The following is a 16672-nucleotide window of genomic DNA, read 5'->3' as shown; positions in this document are numbered from 1 at the left end:
AAGGGCGGCACTGTGAACTCAAAAGGAAAACTGGAACCCCCTGACGTCGTCGGAAGAAGCCTGTGGAGGCGGGCGAAACGCGTCACACGGACGTCATTGGAGGGCGGACCCGGAAGCGATCACGTGACCGGACTGCAACCAGGAAGCGTTTTTCGGATATTTGTCTTATGCTTTTATGTGGGTGACTCTGCGAGTTTATACCCACCACATCCCAAGTAAGGGTTTTTAACTTCTTTTGTACAAATAAACAGAATTGTGATATTATTCAATTGGAGGTCCTGCCCTTCTTTTTCCTACACACAGCAAAACGAAATTATCAGCTGATACATTCTGTGGAAGATCCTGCAGTGTGGGGATATCCCCTCTTCCAAAGAGCCTTACAAACCCAGAGCCAGGGGTGATAGGGCTCTGGGACATGTGAGTTTTTCTCCTATCACTCCTATTTCTCATATTATCATTACTAGATGGTCTGCACTATTATGTGTGTTTTTTATGTTTACAGATCGATTTAGCGCGTTTTTTTGGTAACTATTATAGGAAATATGTATTAACATGAATTTATACCTTCTGATAATTTGTAAAATATAACTGATAATAAAATGAAACAAAAACAGATATGGCTGTCCATTTTAAGAAATCAGATTTATATTTGCATTTGTAACAAACTGTTTACCCTTTTGAATCTGGCAGAATCCATATATATTTACAGTAACAGCAGTCATTATTTCTCAAGGTAAAAACTAATATAGCAGCTAATGATTATGTAAAAAAAAATAAGTGTTTAAAAAAAAGGAAACATTATCATATTTATGTTACTGCAGTAATGTAAAGATTTTATGTTTTAAACTACATTTAGAATGTTTGTATCTTTTTAAAAAGCAAACAGAATTTCACTGATTAAAAACTAATTAAAGGAACACTTCGGACACCTAAAGCACTTTACCTTAATGAAGTTCCTTATATATGAAAATTGTGTTTTCTTTATTCATTTTTCAAAAAGTTCTAATTTAAATAGGAATTTGGCATTTCTTTCAATTTACTTTGCTACATCCTTCATGGCTGTAAGACAACTGGTCCTTATACGTTCTGGTGTTTTAGTTCAGTGGGGCTAAACTGAAAAGGCAAGCAATTGTCAAGAGAATCTGCTTTGCAGAGACATTACGCTTCATTGGAAAGTCTGGGATTAAACAGTCAGAGGAAGTATGGGCTGGCAAAGAAGGGGAGAGATTGCAAATGCTGCAAACAAGATAGATGTTCTTATATAAGTATTCCTTGCAAAAGTATTCACCCCGCCCTTGACTTTTTACCTATTTTGGTACATTACAGCCTTAAGTTCAATGTTTTATTAATCTGAATTTTATGTTATGGATCAGAACACAATAGTCTAAGTTGGTGAAGTGAAATGAGAAAAATGGCCGCCGCCACGTGTTCCTTTGTCGAATGGCGGCCACTTCGACAACTTCAACAACTTCGGCACTTCGGCTGCATCCGAAGTGCCATATAAAAAGTGCCAAACCTTCCCCCACAGTATTTAAAGGGCCAGAATGAGTGACATACACTCTGGTATGGCCGAATACTGTTTTTAAAGGGCCCAATCTCCCAGGGCCATAGTCCAGAGGCAACAGGCGGGCAACCAGGCTCCTCCAATGCAATGTGGTGAGATTGGTCTCGTCACATCTCTCCCCTTTTCCAAACAGACTAACAGGGTATCTGACCTCCTGCCGGTCAGTGCCCTTGTTAGTCCAGCAGCCCACCCACAAAACAGAAACAGCAGTACAGCCCACCCACAATAACTGGTTACTACACCTGGGTAGAGGAGAAATTGTCCATGTCCAGGTGCCTCACCACGGCTGTGTGGGGGACTGGTAGGCTGCCATGGTGGGTTGCTGAGTGGGCAGAGACCAGTGGTACTCTGCCCTGATGCCAGCACTACCACAGGAGTAGTCTGGTTGAAGCCTGGTTGCTGGAGACCGACTGTCTCCCCTTTAGCTGCACAGCTTTGCTTCTGGAGACCGACTGTCTCCCCTTTAGATGCACAGCTCTGCTGCTGGATGGGGAGACTGACTGTCTCCCCTTTGTCTAAACAGCCCGGTCGTTGGGGGGCAGGACCGACCGTCCCTACCCCCTGTGTGGTAAGTGCAGAGACCACGGTCCCATCGACACAGTTGTGGGGCTTACTGTCTCTTCCTGGTATGTTAAGCTGCCACTGGGGAGAGGGGGTAACAAGCTCCTCTTCCATATATACTTCCAGCCGCGGGGAGGGAGACCGACTGTCTCCACTCCCAATACAGAGTCATGCTGCTGGGGAAAGGAGACTGGGCTCTCTATTCCCTGTAGGATACTCTGCCGCTGGGGAATGGAGACTGGGCTCCCAATTCCCAACAAATAACACTGCTGCTGGGGAATGGAGATTGGGCTCCCAATTCCCTGCATTACCTGCCACTGGGGAATGGAAACTGGGCTCTCTATTCCCTGCACATTAATAATCTGCCACTGGGGAGAGGGGGTAACAAGCTCCTCTCCCATATATATTTCCAGCCTCTGTGGAGGGAGACCGACTGTCTCTACTCCCAATACAGAGTCCTGCTGCTGGGGAAAGGAGACTGGGCTCTCTATTCCCTGCTGGACACTCTGCCGCTGGGGAAAGGAGACTGGGCTCCCAATTCCCAAAAAATAACACTGCCGCTGCGGAGGGAGGACGCTGCTCTCCTCTCCCTGTACTTCACGCTGCCTTCCCGGCATATCACTCTGCTGCTGGAGGGCAGTAACAACTACCTCTGCCCCCTGTAACTCAGCCTGCCGCTGGGGAGGGAGGACGCTGCTCTTCTCTCCCTGCATAGTACACTGCCGCTGGGGAATGGAGACTGGGCTCCTAATTCCCAATAAATCACATGGCCGCTGGGTAATGGAGACTGGGCTCCCAATTCCCTGCACATCACTCTGCCATTGGGGAATGGAGACTGGGCTTCCTATTCCCTGCAGATCACACTGCCACTGGGGAATGGAGACTGGGCTCCCAATTCCCTGCATTACCTGCCGCTGGAGTTCCTCCCAATGTGCCAGCTGACCTTCTCTTTCTGCCCAGTATTGCAGATTCTTGAACACTTAGTTCCTCATAAGCTGCACCGATTTCTCCGGTGTATTGGATCCGTAGTACTTCAGCCGCAATCCCATCATATTGTCAAACTCTCTCATAGAGTAGCTGTACACCACTGCTGGTTCCATCCTGGTGCTGTCAGGGTCGCTGTACTGGGACATGCGGTGCCCTTAACTTGTAAATCCAAAGAAATGGTGTCTCCTGTAGCTGTCCTTCTGGATGTAGGAACGATCCCGCCGCTTGCCACCAATTGTAACGGCACCCCGGGCATAAAAGGGGGTTAGAAGCCGTTTAGTAGATCTTACCCTTTCAGAGACACAGGCACAGCTACTCTAGACACCAATACAGCAAACCGGAGAAGCATATGAATGCCGTAAACAGCTGAACCGGAACCATACGAATGCTGTAAACAGCTGAATAGGAAAAACCATATGAATAGGTTTGCACTCCTAGCAGTCAAACTGGAACAGCATACAATAAATCCCCCCAAGAACGAGACAGAGCTCCGTGTTGAGGGTCAAGCTGTGGTCTGATGATCTCCCTTTAATTAACACACACAGACTTTTATGCAGGTCCCCATGCAAGGGGACATCCCACAGGGAGGGACAACATGTAACCAATCTCGTACAGTAAAACATAAAACACACCCAGCACAAACACATAGAATCCTCCCCTCTGCCTGTGATATAATTACTGAACACAATTGGTTAATGTAATTTATCACAGACAGGAAAAATACACTTTTTATACATATACTATAACTTTAAAAATATGCATCATATTCACATAGAACATACATATTTGGAATCAGCATACTTTAAAAACAAACATAACGAAAAATCAGACAAATCCCCCTAGTACATAAAAAGATAAGTGGAAGTCCTTTATGACCGACCGCAAGCACATTTCCCTGCCCAAAACAGTTCCATAGATTTGGGCTGTGCGGTCAGTCAATTTCCTACAGAAAAACGTCTAAGTCCCATTTGAATGCATGAACGGGTATGTGCAAATAGCACATTGCAACCGGCTGTTCGAATTGTCGAACGTACTTCGACTTTTACCGAAGTGTCGAAGTGGAGATGACGGTAAGAGTCAGCGGTGTTGGTATATTTGCGCATCCGATTTTAGTTCCATAGATGCTTTAGCTTACACCGCTGACCGCATTCGATTAAATTAAAATGGCCGCTGCCACGTGTTTCTTTGTGGAATGGCTGCCACTTCGACGACTTTGTCAACTTCGGCACTTCGGCTGCATCCGAAGTGCCATATAAAAAGTGCCAAACCTTCCCCCACAGTATTTAAAGGGCCAGAATGAGTGACATACACTCTGGTATGGTCGAATACTGTTTTTAAAGGGCCCAATCTCCCAGGGCCATAGTCCAGAGGCAACAGGCGGGCAACCAGGCTCCTCCAATGCAATGTGGCGAGATTGGTCTCGTCACAACCCCCATTCCAGTACTTAATAAACACTTGCTCAAAACACTTCGTACACTAATAAATAATACCGTAATTACTACATGGTACAAAAAGTCGATGAACTTGTACAGTTATGCCTTTAACCCCCTTAGTGGTAAGCCCCCACTGGCCTTAAAGACGGTCAATGTGTTCAACGCTGATATCTGCTGGATTTTTTTTATGTAACTGGTTGAGAGACCCCGCAACCAAACCCCCTTTCCAAACCTGTCCAACATGGTGCAGAAATGCAACAAATTGCAAAGCCCTTAACACTACCATGAAATGTAATAAGACCAGAACTGTAATGAGCTACGACCAATATATTGAGTTGCCCACTGGATGGACCTTCTTCTGTGGCAATCTGACATATGCTTACATTCCTGCCAATGTGACAGGAGGCCCCTGTGCAATCACACTACTGACCATGACTGTATGCTCTAAATCCGACCTGGTCTCTGAACCCTCCCAGCTGTCCAGACCCAACCAAGGTAGGAGAGATGTAAAACATACCCATACCCCAGATTGTGATTCAAAGTTTACTCTTATCTAAGGCAGAGTATACAGCAATGGCAGTCTTCCAGGTAGGGATCCCCGGACTAGCAATGCTAGAGTTATAAATGCCCTCGCTTGCTCCCTTGCAAAAGGCCTGAATGCAACCTCCCAGGCATTGGAAGGACTCTTAATGGATACACAGATCAATAAGCAAGCGATCCTCAAAAAAAGTGCAGCAATAGACTATCTTATCCTAAAACATGCTTTAGGATGTGAGGCTGTAAAGGGCATGTGTTGCTTTAATCTTTCAGATCATGGAACCATATCATATGATCCATGAGCATATACACAAAACTTACATGACCTAGTCAGTAATATCACACAAGATACTGGGTTCTTTGGGGATTGGACTAGGTACCTGACTAAGCCTGCTTATCAAGAAAATATTGTATTTCTTACTCCTTGCTGTATTTGTTATTATGATGATTTTTCTTATCTTTAAGTTCTTCTCCTATCTTCTATCATCCTTGTGTAAATCAAAACCTCACGTTGGTCGTACCTTAACCTATACATCAGTCTCCCCTGCCTTTGATACCTACAGCACTGTGTAACTAAAGAACTTACCTTATGTGGACCCCTGGCTCACCCTGTCTGAGGGAACTGTGGTGAAAATTTAATAAAAGACCCACAGGTGTGATTTTGCACACCCGGACATACCTAAGACCGCTGGGTGAGCCTTGGGTTCAAAAGAGGGGAATAGTCGAGGATTATACCTGTAACCAAGTGTAACGGGTGGTGGTACGGAGACCGGGACCCCTCAATGCCTGATGTTGAGAGGAGTTTCAACATGGTAATGGACTATCAGGGCCTGGTGCAGGGTAACCACACTCCCCCTGGTGTTGAGCACCAGCGTTTGTGCGGCCACATACCAGGGCACTGATACAGCTTCTGCAGTTCTCAAGAGCTAGGAGCTAGATGGTATGCAGACCTCCCAGGAACTGGATAGGGAGGCTCTGCAGCAGATATGTATCCAGTACAGAAACAAGGTAAAACTAGAACAGGCACCTAACAAGAAAACAAGACAAGACTAGACTAGAAGAACCCAGAACTGGAACAGGACAGAAAGCAGAACCCAGAACATGTACACAAGACATGAGGGAAACATGAACAGGGCAGGACAGGACTGTACATGAACTGGCAATACAAGACAAAATAAAACAAGACAAGAGCTGCAAGGCAAAACAAGGAGACATAACTAAGTACTATATATGTAAAACATTGGAGATTTAGACATACATAAATTGCCAAGATGTATGCAGCCCACCACTACGTCAAAGTACTCCAATTACAGTGTGTTCCTATCTGCCTAGATATGCATTATAAATAAACAATAATAAGACACACACAGCACTTACCTGCAAGAAAGGGGCCAAGGACTTGAAACAACTGCCTGCAGGAACCAACGGAAACAAAAGGATTAATGGAAAAGGAACAGGTGTGGCAACATAAAACAAACATATAAAGGAATCCAAGAGACTGGGAATTCCAGGAACGGAATAAAGGAATGAACCCAGAAAAACCAGCATAAAGAAAACCAGACGCAGAATAGAAAACCAGAAAAACAAAGAAAAACTTGAATTATTAACAAAGAAAAACTTGAATGAAGAATTGTAAAAAAGAAAAAAAAAAAAAAAGAGTACTGGATAGTGGATACCAGAAGCCAAGGCCAGACAGGATGAACAGAACAGGATGTGACACCAAGGCTCAAGGTACAGATGACTGGATGACCAGTCTGTTTAAAATTGGCTAACTTGGATCATGATATGCTTTGAACTTTACTCTAGTTTTAGTGCCTGATATGTAAGCACAATCTCTTTTTTTTTTACTTGCGGCATCCTGTGGCTTCTGAGGAGAAGATTACAGCTATCACCCTCAGCCCCCCTTTTTATGTCCTAAGTAACTTCATTTTTTAAAAATATATAAATGTTGAAATATGCTTAGTTCTGTAAATTCCTTTTATGGTACAACGTGCCTTCAAGCATCCTGTTTTTGTCACGCAAGTCACAAAACTATTTACTATATTATCTTGTATGCTCTCCCATTAAAAAGCAGAAGCATCTTTTGATTTCACAAATGCTGTATGTGGGTCTTATTTGCTTTCTCCAAGCGCTCAAACTTACAATCTGGTTTCCCTTGAACATATCCTTGGGTGATTATCCACAACATGTAGTGATACTGATCTTCCTATCTGTTTTATACTTTCTTGCAATGTAATGTACATATGTTTTCTGATAAAAAGAGGAAGCCATGTATTTTAAAATGTTACTTATGAACTGTCTTTAACTGTTACTGACTGCACTGTTTGTATTGTTTATTTTCTTACTGAAAATCAATAAAAATAAAATAAAGTTAAAAAAATGGATTAAGACACTCAGGAGAGTTAAGAGACACAAGGGGAGTAATACACAAAGGAGATAAGAGATGCAAGAGGTAAAACAAAAGGGTGAGTGACACAAAAGAGGGGATACAATTCAATAAAATGAGTAAGGTATTCAAAATAAGGGATTACAGTCAAATTAGGGGGTAAGAGATGACAAAAGAGGGGAAAGAACACAAAAGCAGGTATAAGAAAAAGAACAGTTGGATAAAATTGTCAAAAGTGGAAAAGTACATAAAAAAAAGGGAAAATGGTTAGGTAAGAGGGGCAAAAGGCATGTCTCGCAGCAACAGCAGCGAGTGAATTGTGATGCCGGTGGAAGAGGGGGAAAGATGGCAGACTAGTGAATGTCACGTCATTCATGCTGCCCAAAGGCAAGAAAGGCGGCGGGACTGTCCAAAGGATTGGCTAATCACCCTGGAATGAATGCCAGGCTGCCTGACAATCATCTAGGCCACCACACTGAGGGCAGATGATGCTGGCAGCACTGTATCGGTGATCTCTGTAGAGTTCTAGTGCTCTTAGTGTAGTTCAAGCATGTCTAATGATGCGATCATGCTACACTTTTCCCACTTTTGGAGACACCTGGAACAAGGTAAGTAAGGCAGGACCCAAAAATCAGGACGGTCCTGCCAACATTGGGTATGTTGAGATGCATAAAAAGGGTGATTAAGAGGCATCCAGGCCTAATCAGCTGAAGATTTAGATGGAAGGTAAGATGCATCTTTGTCTTTGTATACAAAAATACAGTCAATGGTCCTGTTACCAGATAGAAAATGCAGTTTGGTATGTCCTTTGTAGTATTGTAATGCTCTTGGGAGAAAATGTATTTGAAATGCAACTGCAGATTAAATAATACATTTGATAACTTTCACTTTATTAAAATAAATTATATTTTCTTAAAGGAAATTAACTTTGGCAGTCTTTTGCAGCAAATAAGTTTCGAAATAATGTATGAATGCTTGGAATCTTGTTTCAGAATTGCAACACAAGAATATAGAAATTATAAAACTAAGGAAATGCTTAATCAGCAGCAAACAATATAGCCCAGGTGACTTCAATGAGGAATGCTTAATTAGCAGTAAGTAGTATAGTCCATAAGATTTCAATAAGGTTGCCAAGCAGGTGACTCCTGTAGTTCAAAGTATCAGTCTCTTAGTATAAAGAAATAACTTGGTAATTAATTATCCTGGTATGTGAAGTGGTTGTAGTTAGTAGGCTCCAATAGCAATAATTAAAACCATTGAGTAATGGGCACGTGGTATTTTAAATAGATATAGCAAGTAGAATCTCAGAGACAGACTTTGGATAACCTTTATCCTTCCCAGAAACTTGTGGCTAGAACCAATTAGTAAATACAACCATAGGAGAACTTCTCTTTCCTTAATGAATGATGGGAGTTGAAGTCCTTCCAGTGTAGATTAATTTGTGGTTCCTTGAAGTAACTGAAGAGATACAGGAATCCAAAGTTAAGTCTGTTTCTTGAGTGGCTAAGTAGAATGGAGCATAGCCAGACACAAAACCAGAGGTTCAGTACACAGGAATTCAAATGAGCAGAGTTCTGCAGTGACACAGCAACCATGTAGTAAGAAGCGAGAGCACATCAAGCACAGGAGATTGACAGAGAAAGATTGATTGAGCACCTGAGATCAGGTGCATCTTCCTTTTGACTCAGGAAGGGATGACATCACAAGCATATGGGGGTCTGATCGCTAAATGTCGAACTGACTGGAATCAAATATGGAGGAATTCCCAAACAACGTGGGGGAATCCTGAAAAGTATAGATACTTGGTGTAACTATGTTTACAGTATGTGGCGATCACAGATATTATTTTTACATTCTATTTTTAGGTTGCTGTATTCCGTGGCCATCAGGCTAAATTTAAATATTCATAAGAAGGATATATGCCCAATTAATTTTCATCTGCAGTTGTAACAACTACTGCAAGCAGCAAAGCTGATATTTCCTAGATAAAAGATATCATGTAGCCTCTGGAACGCTATATTCCCATATTATATTTTAAATGTATTTAAATAATGAAAAAAAATGTACAATTAAATATTGAATGAAAATTTGGTTTACTTAATGATTTTTTTTAGCTATCTAAAGAACAATCTACAAACACAAAAGTGCTGTTTTTTAAACATAGACGTGCTACCTAGTGAAGAGGATAAATAAATGATTTAGAAGAAAATAAATGATTGCTACTCAGCATACATTTATACATTGTTTCCAAGTAGAAACAAAAATAATGCATCTGCTTTATGCTTATAATACAAAACATTTCATAACACTGACCTGCTACTTGATATTTCTTCTCTGCTGTACGTTAGCCTTACTGCTGTACAGTGTCCAAAATTTGGCAAAAGGGCACTACTTGACAATGGGATGTCTCTTGAAAATATTGCTACACATCTTTAAAGGTCAACTGCAGAATAACAAGGTAAGTCTATAAATACAAATGTTGGAATTCAGCATGCACAAAAATATCACAGTACATATCATAATCAAGTTGAAGGAGTTAAAAGCAGAACTGTCACAACTAGATTTTTAAACAACCCAATAACTAAAAGTTAGGAATGAGTTCTTTTTTTTTTTTCTCTAAAATTCTGAGTAGTTTAAAAGGGACACTATAATAACCAGAACAACTACAGCTTAATGTAGTTGTTCTGGTGAGTGTAGTCAATCCCTGTAGGCCTTTTGCAGTAAACACTGTCTTTTCATAGAAAACATAGAAACATAGAAACATAGAATGTGACAGCAAATAAGGATCATTCGGCCCATTTAGTCTGCCCAATATCCGAAATACTTTCATTAGTCCCTGGCCTTATCTTATAGTTAGGATAGCCTTATGCCCATCCCAGGCATGCTTAAACTCTTTCACTGTGTTAACCTTTACCACTTCAACTGGAAGGCTATTACCAGGGCCGGACTGGCCCACCTGGATGCCGGGCAATTATCCGGTATGGGCCATCGGCACCTGGGGCTGAGCAGACACCTGGGTTTGCTGGCGGCCGCAGGGGGAGCTGTGCTGTCTCTGCTCTGCTCCACCGCCCTTGCCAGCTGCTTAATGAGAACAGGGCCAGATTATGACGTCATATTCCGGCCCCGGTCTCATTAAGCTGCGCGCTGGGGAGCAGAGACAGCACAGCTCCCCCTGCGACTGCCAGCACACCCAGCTGTTTGCCCTGCACAACCCCCTGGCTGGTCACCCACAGGTAGCAATAATGTGTGTCAGTCTTTCAGTGTGAGTGTATGTGTGTGTGCCAGTCTGTCAGTGTGTGTGTGTGTGTGTGTGTCTGTCTGTGTCATGGTGTATGTGTATCTGTCTGTGCAATGGTGTGTGTGTTTGTCTGTGTCATGGTGTCTCTGTCATGGTGTGTGTGTCTGTCATGGTGTGTGTGTGTCTGTCATGGTATGTGTGTGTCTGTCAAGGTGTCTGTCAAGGTGTGGGTGTGTGTCTGTGTCTGTCATGGTGTGTGTGTGTGTCTGTCAAGGTGTGTGTGTGTGTGTGTCTGTTATGGTATGTGTGTGTCTGTCAAGGTGTGTGTGTATGTCATGGTATGTGTATGTGTCATGGTGTGTGTCTGTCATGGTATGTGTTTGTAAAAATTAAAATGCAGCACACTCCCTTATCAACTAAACAGCTACTTTGGTGCTGACAGATTATGCTAGTTTTATTAAAAACACCTAATCCAGGCAAAAAATAATGGGGTTTTAGTTACATTATATGATCATAAATTGCATAAGCCTGCCACAACTTCAATGTACCCCATCTTTGGCAGGTCCTACTCTAACAGGTGTTAGTTGTGGGGGGGTGTAATAATTGTGCAATTATTTTTTTCAACCATTTTCCAATATGGGCGGATAACGTTACATGTCCACCATATATGGCACATCAAGTCTAATTCAGATTTACATCTCCAGCACTTGTTGTTGATATGTGATAATTTCATTGGGACTAGATACCACCTGTACTGTATTTTCAGTATGAGTTCAAGATGTGTGGTACATGCTGTATTACCATTGTGAATTCTGCCCTCTTGGTCTGTATCTTCTAGTAGCCATCACAGTGTCCCCCCTTTATCAATCAATTGTTAAAAGCATGACTCTACTCCCACTACTCCCAGGAGACTGTACGCCTATGGAAGTGAGGAAAGGGGATTGTATTGCATTAGGAGGTGCCCGGTAAGGCTTTATGGTATGGCGTGTACCTTAATTTGAGTTATAAATGATGGGGATTGGCTTACAAACCATAACTATGAACATCAACATTTGTACAGCTAATCAACTATTGCAGCTTATACTTGCAAACTCTTAGAGTGCAATGTGGCAATGCTCCATGGAATGTTCGTTTCTTTTGTGCGCTTTCTTCCATTCTTGTTGCAGACGGACATTGGCGTGTCTCTCTGCTTGGTTGTCTGGCACGGTGATCCCCCATTCTCTTAGCACGCACAGGCCATCCTCAGGGGTATTGAGAGCGTTGATTGCTCCATTATGCTGGACCAGAAGCTTGGTTGGGTTCCCCCACCTGTATGCCATATTATTGTCCCGAAGCAGTTCAGTAACTGCAGTGAAGGTTTTCCTCTTTTCAAGCATGGTGGCAGAGATGTCCACAAAGACCTTAATTTTCTAATAGGTAGGGGGTAAGACCTTCTTCGTCCTGCTTGTTTTGAGTAATTTTCAGTAAAATGTCTCTGGGTATGTTGTTGGGTAAAATATAAACAAAAAAGCGCAATTCAAAAATTTAAAAGATAAAAATATATCATAAAAGTAAATGCTGCTCGACAGATGAAAGGTGATTCCTATTGACCATAAGAACCAGATGCTGTAGAAAGTGTCAGCGCTTCAGAAAGTCTTATCCTTAATTGTTAAAAAAGGAAAAATTGATGATCTAAAACCATATGCTCTTGTAGGTATAATATTGATACACTTACACAGTAGTAAATATGCCTTGGTAAAACAAATTCACTGATGTCATTGTCAGGAATTTTTAAGAAAAATCATAGTGAATTAAATCCTATACAGAATGAGGAAATTAATATTGAATCTTTTGACATCATTCATTCCAATTTTAAGAAAAAAAAAATCTAATTTTTATCCCTATTTTTAAAAATCAAATAACATAAAAGTGTTCAAACGAGTTGTGTTGTAGGGTATTTACAATATAAAACCTCTTTCAAAATTCGGCAAAACTTATCACATAAAGAAAAGGAAACAATAAATCTTTTAAAAGATGACCCCTTAATTATTATCAAACAGATGAGGGGGAAGGAGTTTTTTTTTTTTATAAAGATAAATATTTGGTAGGAATAAAAAAACAATTAGATTATGAAACTACATATAAAAGACTCTACTAATGATTTAAAAAAATATTTTAAAAATATTTTTGGAAAAAGGTTTAGAAAGTAATATTCTTAATAAAAGTGAATTATCTTTTTCATTTGTGGAACACCCCAATATCACAGTTGTATACATCTTGCCAAAGATACATAAAGATCCTAATAACCCCCCGGGCCATCCAATAGTACCTGGAATTAATTCGATTTTATCTTGCCTGTCCCAATATATTGACTTCCATCTACAACCTCTGGTGAAGACATGTCCTTCTTTCCTACAGGACTCCATGTGCCTTTTAAATATTTTAAATAATTTTAAATGGAATGAAGAGTATATTTTAATTTCATGTGACGTCGCCAGTCTTTATACAATTATATAACACCTAAAAGGCTGTGAGGCTGTTAAATGTATCTAGATGTGTCTAAGAAATATAAGGATATACAAACTGCCTATATTCTAGAGGGTATCAAAATGATTTTAAATAATAATTATTTTTGGTTCGAAGAAGACTTATTTTTACAGATACAAGGTACTACTATGGGGAACAAGTTTGCACCAAGCTATGCCAATCTTTTTATGGCATACTGGGAAAAATATTTTATTTATCAAGAACATGGCTTTGGCACAAACTGGGTCCAATATAAAAGATACATAGATTATATTTTTATTATCTGAAAGAATGTAGGGACTCTTTTAACAATTTTTTTTTAATTTTTAACATAATTTATTTTACATTTTTTAAATGATAATGTTTGCATTTCTCTCACTAAGAGTGTAAGCGATCAGAGCATATATTTTTTGTTATGTTTATTATTATGACTCATACTTTTTTAAACATGTCGATGTGAACAGCTACATTGAACTAGACAGCTGTCACCATCATCCCTGGTTGACAAATATACCTAGTGGACAGTTCCTGAGAATCCACAGGAACTGTACCACCTAGGGAGATTTTATTACACAATCCCCTGCTCTGAAAAAACAATTTGAACAAAAAGAATATAATAGTGATGAGCTACAAAACAATATAGATGCAGTTCCTGATTTAGAAAGATCCCTTTTACTTAAATATAAAAATAAAAATAAAGAAAAAAGTACAGATAAGAAAACAGAAAATGATCAAATCCCTCGTATATCAATTTTTTCTAATAATGTGGGCATGATTAGGAAAATAATTAACAAAAACTGGCACTTCCTCGAACAAGAGGATGATGTAGCTGAATACATATGTCAAAAAACAAAATTTATTTTTAGAGGTGCAAAAAATCTTAAACAAATTTTAACCAAAAGTTTTGTAAAAAATGAACCCCACAATTTTTTTTTAACAGACTGGTCAAATGAACATAAAGTTTTTCATCATTGTGGGATGTGCAATGCATGCCGTAATACAAGAATATCCAATAAAAATGTTCTTTCTTTTAGTTCAGTTGTCACTGAAAAAGAATACAAAATTAAATCATTAATTACATGTCACTCCAACAATGGTGTTAATCTTCTGTGGTGTACATGTGCGTTACAATATATAGGCAAGACATCCAGACCTATCAAAGTAAGAATTAACGAACATGTTCGCAATATTAAAAAAAGGTTTTTTAAATCACAGCGTATCAAGGCACTTTCTGGATAAACATATGTCAGACCCAAGACATCTAGAATTTGTGCAATAGAAAAAGTTAATGCTTATTGGAGGGGAGGAGATGTGGCTAAAAATCTTAGTATACAGGAGACCAAATAGGTCTTTGAATTATGTACTTTGGTCCCTAGGGGACTTAATATTGACTTTGAGATAAATTCCATTTTAGGAAACATAATTCCCCCTCCCCGCCTCCTCTCTTTGCCTTATTCCTGTAGTTTTTAACTTTCTACTCTTCTATGGTTCACTTAAAGTTGTTATTAGACTTTTAATATCTTATTAATTAGAATATATATTTTAATCCGAGTATCATTTATTTTTATTTTTTTAATTCTTTATTTTTGCACTCGACAGGTAAGGCAAGAATGATATAACATGAGGCTTGCGCAGAAGCTGGGCTATTAAAGAACAATATAAACATTCTTATGCATACAGTAACTGACATTAAAATAGATTTCAATCCACTTAATAACTTCCATACAACCTGCCTCCCATCGAGGGTTATGTGTTTTTAATCTCAGTTTACATTCGTCTGGTAGCGCAAGTGTACATTATCTGTGGTGTCTACGCATAAGCCAATTTGGTGTATACATTCATGGGAGAATCAAACAGATTCAGAGTCAGATATAACTGTATTCCCCTTTCTATCCCGGTCCCGGGCCTCTCATGGGTCGCCCCCTATCAAGGAAATTTTGAAAACGTTTTAACTTTGTAAGCCTAACATTAGGTTTGCCATCATTCAATGAAAATCTTAGCGGGGTAGCCAATAGGCTCCGCTGCTCCTTTAAACCCGTTAATCAGGCTAGAGAGAGGAGATTTAGGAAAAAAAAGGGTAAAGGAGAAGAGAGAATGGACAGAGAGAGGGGTGGGGGGGAACTCCCCCAGAGGAAAAAGGAGAGATGAATAGAAAGATACAAGGGTGATGCTACCGTTAGCAAAGAAGAAGAGATAAGTGGTGGAGGGGGTGAGGAGGAGGGGGCCTGAGTATAATTTTTAATTGTGTATCTCTACTTTTGTGTTTTTCTTCTTTGCCCTTCTTATGCACATGAGATATATTGACATGTGCCCTTTTATAATATGGCGCCCGCTGGTCGGGCATGAGAGACATATATGGACATCATCTTTCTGCCAAAGAGTCATGTCTCTGCATGAAAACGTCACAGGAAATGACGTTATGAATTTGACATGTCACTGGAAGTGACGAAAATGAAAAAGCCGCGCCGAACGAGAGCATTCTGAAAAGGATTTCAACAAGAGTGGACGGACTATGAATAGTTTATGGGATATGGGAAATGTAATTCAAATTTTTTTTATTTGCTCGGTATAGCAATAGGATATCTGCCTATTTCCTAATACACTACTAATATGGCTGCTAAACCGGAAGTATGTGTCTGAACCAGAAACAGAATTTATAGTAGCACTTGAGGAAGGCCCAAGCAATGGGTTGAAATGCGTGGTGCATTTATTTTATGTTCTTATGTTTACAATAAATTATTTTTATTCTTCAACCTCTTTTGGAGTTCATGTTTCCAGTTATTAAGCATTTCTTGGGACCCCAACTACTAAAGGAATTTATCTATATGCTCTATAAGTCCAGAGCCAACCTTAATGGGCTCAGAAAATTGTGTGTTCTGACTTCTAAATCCTACTCACGATTTATCCAAACAGATGACACTATGTTGTGTTTTATTTCTGTTTATCTAGGATTGCCATATATAATTTTCTGTCAGGAAGAGATTATATGTGAGGTAATTAATCCTTCTTAAAGTGTGTGCGCTCATCACCTTATCCTTCTACATAAGGCCTGGTGAGTCTGGGTTTGAGGCCTTGTCTTGGTCCGTTTTGGTGCCATCTTGGAAGTCCTCAAATTGGTGAAGGCATTTTGCGTGCCCTTGTTTTGTGCTGGAGAAGGTCAGTTTGTCCTGTTTGTAAGTCGTCCTTTTCCCCTTATGATGGGAAGTGATGGGGGAGCGATATTGTTGTTCTTCGGATCTCAAAGCTGCGTGAGGGCTGATATTCCTCTGAGCGAACAGCACTTGCGAGCACTCGTGCCCCCTAGGTCTTTCTTTTCATACATGTGTGACAGAGCATCCGCCTCTTCATTTTTTGACCCAGGGTGGTAGGTGATCTGTAAGTTGGATCTGAAGAAGAACAAGGCCCAGCGGGCTTGGAGGGGATGTAGTCTTTTGGCAGCACAAAGGTACTCTTATTTACGG

Source organism: Pelobates fuscus, chromosome 9 (assembly GCF_036172605.1).
Source record: "Pelobates fuscus isolate aPelFus1 chromosome 9, aPelFus1.pri, whole genome shotgun sequence".
NCBI classification, from domain to species: domain Eukaryota; kingdom Metazoa; phylum Chordata; class Amphibia; order Anura; family Pelobatidae; genus Pelobates; species Pelobates fuscus.
The sequence above is the reverse complement of the archived record's forward strand: the minus strand, read 5'-3'. Positions refer to the sequence as shown.